The sequence below is a fragment of the Psammomys obesus genome, unplaced genomic scaffold (assembly GCF_907164565.1).
Source record: "Psammomys obesus unplaced genomic scaffold, mPsaObe1.curated_primary_1811, whole genome shotgun sequence".
Taxonomy (NCBI): Eukaryota; Metazoa; Chordata; class Mammalia; order Rodentia; family Muridae; genus Psammomys; species Psammomys obesus.
The window spans coordinates 12,133,208-12,143,436 of record NW_026596166.1 but is presented as its reverse complement, the minus strand read 5'-3'; positions in this window follow the sequence as shown (position 1 = coordinate 12,143,436).

Here is a 10,229-nt window from a genome sequence, read left to right as displayed (position 1 = left end):
TTTAAAAAAAAAAAAAAAAAAAAAAAAAAAAAAAAAAAGCTTTTTTTTTTTGGCATGGTTGTTCTCCCTCCTCTTGAAGACAGCCTAGAAGGTCATGCTCTGAATTAAAAAAAAAAGTCCTGATAATCACACACACACACACACACACACACCTGAGGTAAAGTGAGTCAATTGTATGCTGCAGCCAGTACAAGGCGATCAATACTGGGTCCCTTCTTTAGACAATCTGGGAACTGCAGAACAGAGAGAGGAAAGACTGTAGGGGGTGAAAGATACTACAGAACATGGCCCACTGAATCAACTGAGCAGCGCTCACATGGACTCCAAGAAACTTAAGTAGTAAGCACAAGCCTTGGATGGGTGGACACCAAGTCTTCTCTGTTTGTGTTATAGCTGTTAACTTGGTGTTCTTGTGGGACTCCAAACAATGGGAGTTGGAGTCTATTTTCCCTGCTCTTTTTTTTTGGGGGGGGGGCACTTTTCCTCTTGTTAGGCTGCCTTGTCTTGATGTGAGGGTCTTTGCCTTGTCTTGTTGTTTCTTGTTTTTTCCTATTTGTCTGTCATCTCTTAGAGGCCTACTCTTTTCTAAAGAGCAGATGGAAATGGGGAGGGAAGAGGGTAGAAGGAGGAAGCTGAGAGGGGTAGAAGAAAAGGAAACTGTGGTCAAAATGGACTGTATGAGAGAAAATTTTATTTTCTAAATATATAGAAATATGTATATACATATGTATATAATATGTATATGCATTAATAATAATTAATTATTAAATATTATAATAATTAATATATTGATATGTATGTGTATATATACACACATATATAATTTGTATATATATACAATTTATATAAGATATATATATTATATATATATATATATATATACGTATACACACACACACACACACACACACACATATATATACCAATAGTAACATTTGCTCAAAAGGTTCATGATAACGGACTTGTGACTTTTTGCAATCTTACAGATAAAAGCTGGGTTTTGGAATTGGGTCAACCATAGGTTTCTCCTTGTAACGTCTTTGCAAAACATAGCCATTATCTTTTCTCCTCATTAAAAGTTCACTGCCTGTACGCAGCTTCTGATGATTTTAAGTCCATTCCTTTTCTATATGACCTATTTTCAGTGAACTAGAACACATAAAATTTTTAGACTGTTATAATTTTTCCCAAGTGCCATTTCAGAATTGGTTCCTTCTAGAGCAGGGAATTTTCAGAAGTGTCCCAAAGGTAATGGAACTTCCAAGTCTTTAACTCAATTGAGTCAAAGAATTGAGTCGTTTTACAGTTGATGACCATAGTAACTGTGGACTCTGACCTTTCCTGTAACATCAACAATGGAATTCCATCTCTAATAGCCAGATTTACTTGTCTCTGCTGTAACCTGACCCCTCTCAAGCCAGAGATCCTATCCTGTATAATTCTATTTAGCCAACAACAGCTTTCTTGTTTAGTGTCTTTTCTGTATCTCTGGTCTATAACTGCTCACATCCTCAGTCTGGAAAGGATGCAGTTCTCTACATGGTACTTTCTTGCTTAATAGGAAAATAATTGGCAAATTATAAGTATTTAAATTGCTGCAGATTCATAGCAAAAAAATATTTTCAATGTTTAAGTGGGTCACAGCTGAGAGTGATATAGACAAATTAAACTTGCTTTTTTTGCCATTAAATTAAAAGAAAAAGTATACTACAGTAGGAAATAAAAAGTTTGGCTTCTAGTTTGGGGCTGTAGCTCAGTGGTAGTGTTTGCCCAGGAAAGCTCTAGGTTTGCTCTCTAGCACTGAAAATTCTTCAAAAAGGGAAAAAGAAAATGCCTGGCTTTATTATAGTCTTATAAGCTAAAGAGAAAAAGAATTATTATGTATTTAGCTACTGCATTTGTAGCACAAGAACAAGCAACATTCTCTAAAGCTACATTATATTCCCAGTGGTCATATTATGAACAACTGAATCAAATAAACTTACTGAAAGTGACTAAAATTTAAAAGTTAATGAAAAATCTTTGAAAATATTGTTATATACTACCTTCCTATGAATTAAAACATTCTATACTGGAGAGAAGTTCAGTAAGACTTAGAAAGTTATTAAGGAAAATTTGTTCACATTCTGGAAATAAAATTTTAAAAAGTGAAAGGAAGTCCCTGAAACTTACTAGATGAAAAAGTTACCACCCTCCCAAGATTATATGAGCAGCAGAGACTGCTGAAGATTGAAGAATCTACATGAATTGCAGAGAGCTCCAGGGTTTTGGCTTTTATGATTTATTACTGCTCTGGAGTGGGCTTTTGGTAACACAGCTATCTTTGAGCTAACCTCATCTCTGTAAGTAAATCTTCACCGACACTCCTGTGAGCAATCCCAAAGCACTCATTGGTGTTATTGTTGCTTTGCTCACTTGTTAGATCTCTCTCTGGGTTTAATATACTTTGTTTATGTCTCCTCAGGAACAGTCTCACATGGTAGATAATAAGAACTGAACAATGTAAAAGAATGTATAGAGAAATCTAACATTTAAGAATGAGGATAATGATCCTCATTTATGTGTCTAAAGACAGATTCTTTGTTGCAAGTGTCAGACTTGTAAAAATATAGGCACCATTTTTCTTTCTGCTGCCATTTCACCTCAGGAAATAGCCAGTAGTAGGTGGTGCTGTGATCTTCTTCTTCTAGCACAGTTATCACCTCAGGGAGACCCACAAACCAGAGACCACACTTGGGTTTTTGAAGGCTTTTCTTTTGGCTATGAGAATTGACCTTGTTACCTTCTCAGAAAACCAAGACTTTTAATAGGAATTCCAAACTGTCAGAATTTATCAGTAGTATTTGTCTACTCGTCTTCAACAATATTTTAGCATGATAAAGTCATGCTATCCTGTTTTACTGCCCTGGAATTCATGGATAGTTTTTTGAAGTCACCTAAAAATGTGAATAAACTTAAAAGCAAGCAAATTCATTGTTTTAGGATCAACATTTGAATAAAATCAAAAGAAAAGAATTGTTCAGAAACAGAAATGAACACATATCCTGACAAATATTTTTTGAGGTGTGCCACAAAAAAAGCTTATATTTAATGAGAAATACTAATTTTCAAGTACTGAACAATTTGTGCCTTATTAAGCAGTAAGAGAAGGCACATATTTCTAAAGAAAAGAAATATAAGATAAAAATCAAATTCCATATATTAAGTTACAACAGAAACTTAGAAGGGAAAAATAACTCCGTATTCTGAAAAAGAAATTTTACTATTAAATTATGACCTCCTTATGAATTAACGTTTTCTAACACAAAATGTCATACATGACTGAATGTCAACCTTAAGAAAATTCCATTTGAAAAACTAATAATCCACATCTAATTATTATTGATAACAATATTCTATCATTTTGGTAAGGACTAAGATACTAGTAAAAATGATGAGCTGAATGATGAAAATGTGTTTGAAAGCTCAGCCTGAAGAAAAGCTAATATTTCTGTATTCAGAAGTCATATGCATATGCTGCCTTCTTTAATTTTGAAATATTATAATGCCGTCAAATTTTATAATAATGCACCACGTAAGAAGGTACTGATTTAGCTTTATCTTATTTTCAAAATATTATAATTAAAACAATACTACTTGCCTGACAAATATGTTTTTTCCATTTTTTTCTTTATTAATTACACTTTATTCACTTTGTATCCCCCCTGTGATTCCCTCTCTCCTCCCATCCCAATCCCTCCCTTAATCTACCCTCTGCATGCATGCCCCCCTAAGTCCACTGATAGGTCTTCTTTTCCTTCCTTCTGAGCCTAGTCAATTAGATGTCCTTAGGAGTGGCTGTATTGTCTTCTTCTGTGGCCTGGTAATGCTGTGTCGCCCTCAGGGGGAGGTAATTAAAGAGCAGGCCAATCAGTTCATGTCAGAGACAGTCCCTATTCCTATTACAATGAAACCCACTTGGATACTGAACTGCCATGGGCTACATCTGTGCAGAGGTCTTGGGTTATCTCCATGCATAGTCCTTGGTTGGAGTATCAGTCTCAGGAAAGACCCCTGTGCTCAGATTTTTTGGTTCTCTTGCTCTCCTTGTGGAGTTCCTGTCCTCTCCAGATCTTACTGTTTCCCACTTCTTTCACAAGATCCCCTGTACTCTGCCCAAAGGTTGCCCATGACTCTCAGCATCTGCATTGATAGTCTACAGGGCAAAGACTTTCAGAGGTCCTCTGTGTCAGGCTCCTGACTTGATTCCTCTTTTCTCCTTCTTCTGATGTCTATCCTCTTTGCCTTTCTGGATAGGAATTGAGCATTTTAGCAAGAGTGCTCCCTCTTGATTAGTTCTTTAGGAGTAAAGATGATCTTTTCCATATCCCACCATTTACGTGCACATTTCATGATTTCCTTGTTTTTTATTGCTGAGTAATCTTCCATTGTGTAAATGTACCACAATTTATGCATCCATTCCTCCACTGAGGGGCATCTGGGCTGTTTCCAGCTTCTGGCTATTAACAAAACACTGCTACAAATATGGCTGAGCAAACGTCCTTATTGTGTACTTGAGACTCTTTTGGGTATATGCCTAGTACTGGTATAGCTGGATCTTGAGGAAGCGCTATTCCTTGTTGTTTGAGGAAGCGCCAGATTGCTTTTCAGAGTGGTTGTACAAGTTTACATGCCCACCAGCAGTGGAGGAGGGTTCCCCTTTCTCTACAACCTCTCCAGCATGTGTTGTCTCTTGAGGTTTTTATCTTAGTCATTCTGGTGGGTGTAAGGTGAAACGGAAATCCATCAATGTGATCCACCACATAAACAAACTGAAGGAGAAAAACCACATGATCATCTCTTTAGATGCTGAAAAGGCATTTGACAAAATTCAACATCCATTCATGTTTAAAGTCTTGGAGAGATCAGGGATAAATGCACATACCTGAACATCGTAAAGGCAATATACAGCAAGCCTATAGCCAACATCAAACTCAATGGAGAGAAACGTCAATTATTCCCACTGAAATCAGGGACAAGGCAAGGCTGCCCACTCTCTCCATATCTCTTCAACATTGTTCTTGAAGTCCTTGCTAGAGCAATAAGGCAATTGAAGGAGATCAAGGGGATACAAATTGGAAAGGAAGAAGTCAAATTATCACTATTTGCAGATGATATGATAGTATATATGAGTGACCCCAAAAACTATACCAGGAAATTCCTACAGCTGATTAACAACTTCAGCAAAGTGGCTGGATACAAAATTAACTCAAAAAAATCAGTAGCCCTCCTGTACACAAAAGATAAAAGGGCTGAGAAAGAAAGTAGGGAAACAACACCCTTCATAATAGCCACAAAGGACATAAAGTACCTTGGTGTGAACCTAACCAAGCAAGTCAAAGACTTGTATGAAAAAAATTTTCAGTCTCTGAAGAAAGAATTAGAAGAAGATATCAGAAGATGGAAAGATCTCACATGCTCATTGCTTGGCAGGATTTGCATAGCAAAAATGGCCATCTTACCAAAAGCAATCTACAGATTCAATGCAATTCCCACCAAATTATCAACACAATTCTTTACAGACCTGGAAAGAAAAGTTTTCAACTTCATATAGAACAACAAGAAACCCAGAATTGCTAAAACAATTCTCTATAGTAAAAGATCTTCAGGAGGTATCTCCATCCCTGATCTCAAGCTGCACTATAGAGCAACATTACTAAAAACTGTATGGTACTGGCATAGAAACAGACTGTTGGATCAATGGAATCAAATAGAAGACCTTGACAAAAATCAACACACTTATGGACACCTGATTTTTGACAAAGATGCCAAAACCATTCAATGGAAAAAAGACAGCATCTTCAACAAATGGTGCTGGTCTAACTGAAAGTCTACATGTAGAAAAATGCAAATAGATCAATACTTATCACCCTGCAAAAAACTAAAGTCCAAGTGGATCAAAGACCTCAACATAAAACCAGACACACTAAACCGCTTAGAAGAAAAAGTGGGGAAGAGCCTTGAACTCATTGGCACAGGAGACAAGTTCCTGAACAGAACATCAACAGCACAGGCTTTAAGAGCAACAATCTGTAAATGGGACCTCATGAAACTGAAATACTTCTGTAAAGCAAAGGACACTGTCATCAGAACAAAACGACAGCCTACAGATTGGGAAAGGATCTTCACCAACCCTATATCTGACAGAGGACTAATATCCAGTATATATAAAAAACTAAAGAAGTTAAACAGCAAAAAAAATCAAGTAATCCAATTAAAAACTAGGGAATAGCGCTTCCTCAAGCTCCAGCCATACCACTCATAGGCATATACACAAAAGAGGCTCAAGTACACAAAAAGGACATTTGCTCAACCATGTTTGTAGCAGCTTTATTTGTAATAGCCAGAAGCTGGAAACAACCCAGATGCCCCTCAACTGAAGAATGGATGCAGAAACTGTGGTACATCTATACAATGGAGTATTACTCAGCAACGAAAAATAAGGAAATCATGAAATTTGCAGGTAAATGGTGGGACCTGGAAAGGATCATCCTGAGTGAGTTGTCCCAGAAGCAAAAAGACACGCATGGTATATACTCACTCATATAAACATACAATATAGAATAAACCCACTAAAATCTGTACATCTAAACAAACTAAAGAAAAGAGAAGACCCTAACTAAAATGTTCAATCCCCATCCTGAAAGGCAAAGAGGATGGACATCAGAAGAAAAAGAAAACAGGAAACAACCTAGGAACCCGCTACAGAGGGCCTCTGAAAGCCAGAAGAAGAAAACAGGAAACAACCTTGGAACCTGCCACAGAGGGCCTCTGAAAGCCTCTGCAGTATAGACTGTCAAAGCAGATGCTGAGCCTGATGGCCAACTGATGGGCAGAGTGAATGGAATTTTATGTAAGAAGTGGGAAATAGTAAGAGCTGGAGGGGACGGAAACTCCACAAGGAGAGCAACAGAACAAGATAATTTGAACACAGGGAACTTCCCAGAGACTCATACTCCAACCAAGGACTATTCGTGGAGATAACCTAGAACCCCTGCACAGATGAAGCCCATGGCAGTTCAGTGTCCAAGTGGGTTACATAGTAATGGGAAGAGGGACTGCCTCTGACATAATCTAATTGGTCTGCTTGTTGATCACTTCCTCCTGAGTGGGGAGCAGCCTTACCAGGCCACGGTAGAGGACAATGCAGCCACTTTTGATGAGAACTGATAGACTAAGATCAGAAAGGAGAGGAGAACCTCCCCTATCAGTGGACTTGGGGAGTGCCATGCATGCAGAAAGGGGAGGGAGGGTGGGATCGGGAGGGGAGGAAGGAGGGGCTTAATGGGGAATACAAAATGAATAAAGTGTAATTAATAAAAAAAAAGAAAAAATGGAGTACAGAGCTAAACAGAGAATTCTCAATAGAGGAATAACGAATGGCAGAAAAACACTTAAAGAAATGCTTAACCTCATTAGCCATCTGGGAAATGCAAATCAAAACTGACAAATATTTTTGATGACACACTGACATTAAAACACACCTAACCCCATTATTTCTCAATTTGAAATTAGCAGTTGGTGTTTCCTATGTGTCCAGTGCTTCAGATGTAGTGAGCAAAGTACCTGAGATAACTCTGCCATCCCTCCCCACCCAGTACTTGGAAAGACCTTGTTGATCTTTTCAGATCCATATTATTTAACTTTCCCTCGGTAATGCCGGCTTGACAAAGCTGACTTTTCTCAATCTTTTTTTTTTCAACAAGTTCTCTAATGCAAGCTTTTACAGAAAAACCCTGCACCAGAGCCCAATTTTCAAAGATCATGGTTCCAGATAAATCTTTCATACACGAATTCTTGGGATTACATCAGGATGAGTAAAGCTTTTGAGATGAAGATGTCAGATGGAGCACACTGCATTTAATAATTGACTTCTTGTTCATGACAGGCTCTCAAAGCTCACGGCCAAGTTTATAGTGTTTCTCAAATCCAATAAGGCTGCCATTCCACCACAAGCTTTAGAAACAATCTCAGATGATCATAATTATGAATTGAATTGAAAGGATTCTGAGAGTCTGTGTTGTTATTCGCTCTCCTTGGGACCACTGTATTCCTTTATACATACATCTTTTGTTTATATTACTCCATACTAAATGGGCAGAATTTTCTATACTCTGAGAACCTAGTAAAGTTCGAACATACACTATGAATACAATGAATATGATTTAAGTATGGAACAATGAAAACAATGTTAGACTGAGAATGCATGTCCTTGAAAGATGTGATGTGGAAGATTCAAGTTGCTGTTAGACTTGGGGCTGGCCTGCAAGCAAGCATTCCCTTAGATAGTTAAGAGGTAGGAAAAAAGCAGATACTGTCTGTAGGTGAAGCTGTGGACACCTGGTGTGCTCAGTTTGGAAGTGCTTTAATCTTGAGGGACTAGGAGTTAGACAAATTGCCAGATGGGCAGACATGGAACAAGAGGCCCATGACGAAGTACTAAAAATGGTCAACTTCCAAAGTGACTGGCTTATTCCTCACCCTCCTGACCTCAGACAAGACAGGTTTTAAGCCTAGCAGCTTAAAACAGATGTTACTGCCTACTTTCACCTGCCAGCAGGACTCTCAGCTGATGGAAAGCTCAACAAGTTCAAGATCTGGTCAGGATATTTCAACACAACAGTAGCATGACAACAAGCCATCATGACTGTCTTCCAATGGAGCAATTCTAAATTAGGGAAGGAAGACCTTTCAAAGCCTTCTATAACCCTCAAGGTTTCTGCTTCCTGAGTCTTCATTCTGCTTTGTGGAGGGTCATTCTCTCTGTCTGCTTTCTGTTTGTGCCTCTGTCTTCACCTCTCATAGAAGTCCATCTTTACTTGTTGATTATGTCTGCTCATGGTTGCTGCAACCCTGCAACCCACTGAGCTCAAGATTTTTTTTTCTGACTTTTAATTCTTTAACTAGCAGTAAAAATGAGCCTGACTGCAAATGGTAACAACTTCATAATTTCTCCAACGAGTACATGTTGACTATTGTTTGCTACATGCTATGCATTATTCATTTACAGATTTATTGACAAGAGAAAGAAGTGGGCTTTCAATAATGAAAAGCAGAAAGACCTTTTTTTAACTTTTATTAATTACACTTTATTCATTTTGTATCCCCCCATAAGCCCCTCCCTCCTCCCCTCCCGGTCCCACCCTCCCTCCCCTTTTCTGCATGCATGCCCCTCCCCAAGTCCACTGATAGGGGAGGTCCTCCTCTCCTTTCTGATCTTAGTCTATCAGTTCTCATCAGGAGTGGCTGCATAGTCAGGGTTCTAGGTTATCTCCATGAATTTTCTTGTTCTGTTGCTCTGCTTATGGAGTTCCTGTCCTCTCCAGCTCTTACTATTTCCCACTTCTTACATAAAATTCCATTCACTCTGCCCATCAGTTGGCCATCAGGCTCAGCATCTGCTTTGACAGTCTGCACAGTAGAGGTTTTCAGAGGCCCTCTGTGGCAGGTTCCAAGGTTGTTTCCTGTTTTCTTCTTCTGGCTTTCAGAGGCCCTCTGTAGCGGGTTCCTAGGTTGTTTCCTGTTTTCTTTTTCTTCTGATGTCTATCTTCTTTGCCTTTCAGGATGGGGATTGAGCATTTTAGTTAAGGTCCTCTCTTTTGTTTAGTTTGTTTAGATGTACAGATTTTAGTGGGTTTATCCTATGTTGTATGTTTATATGAGTGAGTATATACCGTGTGTGTCTTTTTGCTTCTGGGACAACTCACTCAGGATGATCCTTTTCAGGTCCCACCATTTACCTGCAAATTTCATGATTTTCTTATTTTTCATTGCTGAGTAATACTCCATTGTATAGATGGGCCACAGTCAGAAAGACCTTTTCTGTAGGCTAGAAAGATAGTTTTACTGACTTAAATTGACAGCCAGCATGAACCAGTCTAATTATGTAGGGACAGAAAGATGGCTCAGATATGAGTGTTTGCTGTACAATAATGAGGACCAATGTTCTGATCCAATCATATACACTACAAGCCTGGCATTCTGGACATTATCTATAACCCCAGCTCCAAAATGATGGAGATGAGAGGATCAGCAGGGGTTAATGGATTCTAACCTAGCATAGAAAATACTGAGTCCCAGCTTCAGGAGGATCAGGAGAAGAAGAGGAAGAGGAAGAGGAAGAGGAAGAGGAAAAAGAAGAAGAAGAAGAAGAAGAAGAAGAAGAAGAAGAAGAAGAAGAAGAAGAAGAA